This window comes from Bactrocera dorsalis, chromosome 4, assembly GCF_023373825.1.
Source record: "Bactrocera dorsalis isolate Fly_Bdor chromosome 4, ASM2337382v1, whole genome shotgun sequence".
In the NCBI taxonomy this organism is placed as follows: Eukaryota; Metazoa; Arthropoda; class Insecta; order Diptera; family Tephritidae; genus Bactrocera; species Bactrocera dorsalis.
Window position 1 is genome coordinate 54,361,107 of NC_064306.1, and position 6,207 is coordinate 54,367,313.

The following is a 6,207-nucleotide window of genomic DNA, read 5'->3' on the forward strand; positions in this document are numbered from 1 at the left end:
GCGCCCCTCTGCTTTAATTACACCTCGTCAGCTCGCATCGACGAGACCTGCTCTAGAAACTAGCTGAGATGCCAAGCCGTAACGGGGAAAGCAGCGATGTCTATTACCCAGTCAGCACCGATGAGGAGGAAACAGCAAAATTGAATTCAATATTCCAAAAACACCTTTTTTAATTCTCAGTCTTTGATATTTTGAAATATATTTTTGTATTTGCTTGCGTTAAATTAAATTTACATTTTTTTTTTATTATATTATATTTGTTTAATGTTTCCATTATAATTTTGTATCCTCTTTTCTTCGAATGAGAGCGATCGAAATACCTACGTACCATAAGTGCTGACACCATCAACGCAATTTACCATGAACTAACTAAAAGCTAACATTACAGTAGCAGTAAATTCATCACCAACACATCCTCATGTAGATGAATTTAACCTCCTCCTCATTTCCTTTATATATTATCTAATTTTTCTCTAGCACCTTGAGTTCTTTTTCACTTGAGTCGCACCTAATGCTTTACTCACTAATTGACTTATGTATGTATCCTTACACTTTTTATAGACACCCCTAACACGCCCACTTGTCGTTTCGCTTCCCCTCGATCTTCTACACCACTCATTAGCATCAAATGCATTTGTGTTGCGCTTTTCAAGTGGTATTAGTTGATGCGTTCGAGTTTCTTTTTTTTATTTCTTTTAGTTGGCACTTTATTTTTGCAGTTGTTGTTGGCGTTCTTAGTGAAAAGTTAAATGAGTTTTTAATTGGTGTAAAATTGCGTGTGGCTGGTGGGTAGGTTGGTCTATCAGTTGGTTGCTCGATGTGTTTGTTAGCTTTACTGGTTTGCTTTCGGTTGACGGTGGTGTTATGTACACTCCTACATATACCATATACAGAATATATAATACATATAATATTAAAGTGGCTCGCTGTCAGCTTTGGCAGTCGCACTCGCACTGAGCTCTCGCCAGCTTATAGCGACTTTAAATGAGTTTACATGGAAGTATTTACTGAAACATACACACAGATAATTTCTGTATAAGTTCCGATGTGCTTAAGAGACATCAGCAATACTTTCTAATATGTGTTAAGGGCTTTTTATTCAGCAGAATACAATCTGATCAAATTTAACCCGGACTGACAAAAAAGCAACATTTTCAGGTATTTTATTATAAATCTTTATTATCGCCTTCAAACTTGTTTCTTTTTGAGCCAATGCAAGCTTGTCAGTGCTTACTACAAAAAAACTTGATGTAAGTTCCTTAACAGATCTTCGCCGGCGTATTTCAGTAGCTCAGCCGGCAATCCATCGGTCCCCGCCGCTTTGTGTTTCTTTAGACGGCTAATTGCAATTAGAACTTTTTCACTGTCTGGTATTGGAACGGCTGCTCCATCATCATCGATTGGGGAATCGGATTCACTATATTCCGGTTCTTTGGTTTCATTGCCATTCAACAGTGTGGAGAAGCGTTGCCCCCTAATTTCAGTATGCTTTGGGCAGCAATCACTAGGTCACCTCTGGGGCTTCTACAAGAGTATGCTCCGGTCTTGAAACTTCGGTTAGTCGCCACCACATGCCACTAATCATCGTACCAACTGTTCTTTTGTTTTTTTCGTAAACCAATGATTTCGGTTGCAGCTGTATATAAGGAGCTTGAAATGCCGTCCCACAGTTCCCTTATACAGGGTTGCTGATGACTGTTGTCAGAGAACAAGCGTGCAGTCGAGTTGAAACTCGTTCGGCTGTCTGTTGTGACTACAGCTTCTCGATGTCGAATATTCTTTGTGTTTGTTGACTTGCGTTTTTTGCTGCATAGAGGCGGGTGCATATCTTCGTAACAGGTTTTTCAATAAGAGTTTACAAAAGTTTTTTTAAATAAACCAAAAATGGTTTGGGATATCAATAAAATTGTTATTCCTGTGAAAAAACATTCGATGCCATTATGTATGGAACTCGATTTGTATTGCAAGGCCACGACGGGAACAGGAAGAAGTCCAGACGCTGAACCCAATTTTCAACGGTTTTCAAGCATATTTCACGTTCGATATTCGTATGAAGTTCATCAATCGTCGCTGGCTTGTAGGCATAGACCATAGACTTGACGCATCCTCACAGGAAATACTTGTAGTATAACGGTGTCAAATCGTACGACCGAGGCGGCCAATCTTGATCATCACGGAAGATCATAACACCGCCTGTCCGTAATCTGCACCAAACCGTAATTTTTTCGGGATGCAAAAGTGACTCATGGATTACGTGTGGATTCCTATTTGACCAATAACGCATATTTTGCTTATTGACGAAGTCTTTCAGCCAAAAATTAGCCTCATCGCTGAAGATGGTTTTACGATTAAAATCCGGATCATTTTCAAGTTGTTGATCAGCCCAATTCACGAACATAAGACGGTTTTGGTGGTCAATCGGCTTCAGTTCTTTCGTCAATTTGATCTCATAAGGATATAATCCAAGATCTTTTCGCAAAATTCGCCACAACCACGACACAGAGATGCCTAACGCTTGAGAACGACGTGTAAGAGACTATTTGGGTCTTTCTCGACACTGTGCTGAAGAGAAATGTCCAAAGAGCGGGAAAAAATATGGCGTCGTTTGCTGTCGCTACTCTTGTAGTGTCCCTATAGAAAAACCCGTTACTATAGTTGACAATATTTCCAAATGTTTTCAATGGAGAAATATTTATAAAATAGAAATTAAAAAAAAATATACCAAATTCCACATGTGACAATATTTTTAATGTGTACATTCAGCGATACCTGATTTTCTGGTGCTCATAAATATACTCTTCTGTCGCAGCAACAGTTGATAAATTCCATTTTATTTAAAAGCAATTCTTTATGATAAAATTCAGTTGCTTTCATAAATCCCATTAGCAATTCGCAATTCAATAATAAAGATTTAAAGATAATACTTACTTGCACGGCCTTTCCCGGTCATGAATTATAACATTCCGCATTTTTTAAGCAGTATTTTTTCTTTTGCTTTAAATTAACGAAATGCTGCATTTCACTATGCGATATAATAAAAACTACACTTTTAAGTATTAAATTGCCACTCTGTGGCTTGATGCGCGCATACATACTTACAAACATATGTGTATATGTACATATGTATATCTTATTTTTGTTTTTATTTTTGGTTTTTCATTTTACTATCGCCGCGTTATTTTTATTACTTAACATTAATTAACAATTGGCAGGGAAATGAAATCCCAGCCTTGATGGCATTAATGAATATTTATGCATTTATTTGTTATGCGACGATCCGACGCGAGGTCATAAATAAAGGATGGATTTTAATACACAACAGCCGTTGGCGGTCGCACATTTCGTAAGCGTTTCATGTGTGTGAAATTAAGCGGCGCCACCCACTACATACATACATATAGATGTAAGCGTACGGTTAGGTGTGAAGTGGAAAATTGTTGACCAACAGCGCATTGTGGCCACGGCGCTTTAATGCGTCGAACGCCAATTTGCGAGGGAAATATAATGCGCGTCACAGCGTATGTGACAATTAAGACGGCCGTAGGCAATTGACCGGCCATGGGTCACTGTCTGCTGCAATTAAAGCCTTGAAAAATGTAAATAAGATTCTCAGCAAATAAATTTAATTTCAGAAAGGTTTCGCGATTTAATATATATTTAATTCCGCTGTAAGTCCAGTCAAAATGACCGTTTTATTCAATATATTTTTTGCCTTATGCTTTTTAACTCTAATACGAATAACTAATTATTAGAGAAATGGTTGTGCTCATTTGTCGTTTGTATCAATGGGCACAATATTTCGATCCATTTAGTGTCTTCAGCGATTTTTGATTTGTTCGGTATGGGCTCATTTTTGGAGCGCCCTTCGCTAGATTACTGGGACATTTTCAACATCGTATTCCTAAACCCACGTGACGTGGGTCACGTCTTGTCAACAGTATTGATGTGTTTGATGAATGTGTGTATCTTTTTTCCGACCTCTATTCGACATCGCATTTGCAAAAAATTCAAGTTTTATGATACAAGCAAAGAAATTAATTGCTTCATACATAATACATTTACCAAAATGTGTTGAATCGATCTTTAATAGATAATGAGATCCTCTGTTATCTCTCTGAAGCCAACACAACGACTATTTCTTTAATTTTTCGATAATATCGTCATTAGCAGAGGTGGATCTCGAGGACGACTCGCACGAGACAGGGTGGTTTCACGAAACTTACTGAATATTTAGTACCAATCAAATGTATGTCGCTTTACAAACCAGTATAAACTATGGGAGGAACTAAAAACATATATAAAAAGGGTTTACAGGTTCCCAACTTTTTTAAAGAAAAAAAAAAAGAAATTTCAAATTTATTGGGGAATGTTTATTATTATTCGAAATAACATTCGTTGACATTGAAGATTTTCTCTTTGAAATGTTGGTCGCGGCTACGTCTCAGATGGTCCATCCAGTCCATTGAGTCCAAAGGCTTGTTCGAACATTTCGACTGTTAACTACCGTGTCATTCGTGATTATTTGCTCCATAGGCCTGTATCGAAGTGGGGTTGTCCGCATAGACCTTAGACCCCATATGAAAAAGTCTAACGGTGTGATACACAAGATCTTAGTAGTTAATCGACCGATTCACCAAAGTGTTATCTCTTCTTGTTGAAGCCAAATGTCGCTGAGTTTAAGAGCTTCACCAATACAAGGCATATAATAATCAGTTATCATGTCGGGTTAACAGTCGCCATTGACGGTTACGTTCTCACCGGTGGTTCCACACGAATTGACGAATCGACTTTTCATGGTCTTCATGTACATTCTCAGCTACGTCTGCTATATTTTCTTCACTGCGTGGTGAATGTGGTCTATTCGTTGGAATATTATCCAATAATGAATGCTGGGTCTCAAGATGGGTGTTGCGAATAGTACTTTCAGTAGGTCGATTATAATGACCTTAAGTTGAAGGATGCGCGCGAAACAGAACTTGATATTTTTCAGGAGTAAGTCTTTCCGTAATGAAATGCCAAACAATACTGAATAAATATAACATGACAGCTTGACACGACTCAAGCGTCATCTGCCAAAGAAAGGTTATGGTAAAAAGTACATTCCTTTATCCGTGTGTTAAAAAGTACCTCGAATGATCTCAGACATATAATCATTATTTTCAAGGACTATTCCAATTTTTTCACTTTATGAATATTTCATTTAAAGTCCCACTGTCTCCAATCCCTTTGTTGTCGTGGGGGTTCTCAATGCCTTCTCAAATTTGTATTTCGATTTCGCTATATTATCATCTTCTGGTAGCACTGGTATTGATTTTTCTTCGCAATTTAAAATTTTTCGATATTTTCGGTTCATGGCCTTAACAATTTGGCATTTCTTGAATGTACCCTCTATATCAACAGATTCCAAATTCAGAGAAAACTGTAAGTACCTTATAAAATGTTTTCACAGAAAAATATTTTTCTCATTCAAATTCAAATTTGTGTTCCTCAGCTATAGTTATATACATATTTACCTCCATACTGCTACAAAATTGAAGTCATTGTGCTGTAAACTACGTTTTAGAAATTTGAAAACACAAAATTAGAATATTCAATAAAAATGTGGAACTACACAAATTCTAACAATAAATAGAAATAGCAGCTGGCAGAAATTCAAAATGCCTGCTTCTGCAAAAAATCGAATGCAAAAGTAGCGAGTGAAAACAACTATTTCCAAACCCTCACAAATAAAACGAGGAAAAATAAAAAAATCGGTGTAGTAAAATGAAATTTGGTTCAGTGCTGCAATAAATGCGTTTTCACAATTTTTTCTTACTCTGCTTTTATCACATAAATTAGGTCAGAAACTCGGCCAACATGCCGGTAAATAGCGCGCATTGCCAAATCAAACCAATGAATGGCCATGCGAAGAGAAGGAGAGAATGCCATGCACATGAAACTATAAATGCATTTGTAGGGTATATATATATATATGTGCATATATACATACTTGTATAATATGTACAACTCACGCACACACACCAAAAACCGTTTACAATCCGCTTCCACAAATTCGATTTAACGCTTTGACAGTAAAGCCATGGCCATTTCTGGCTGTGGCAGTTGTTATTCGCTGCCTCGATGCAATGAATTGCATTTAAATTGCACTGAATGCTGTCCTTCGATCCTCCATACTGCTCTCTGCCACCACAGCGGCATCGTTTGCTC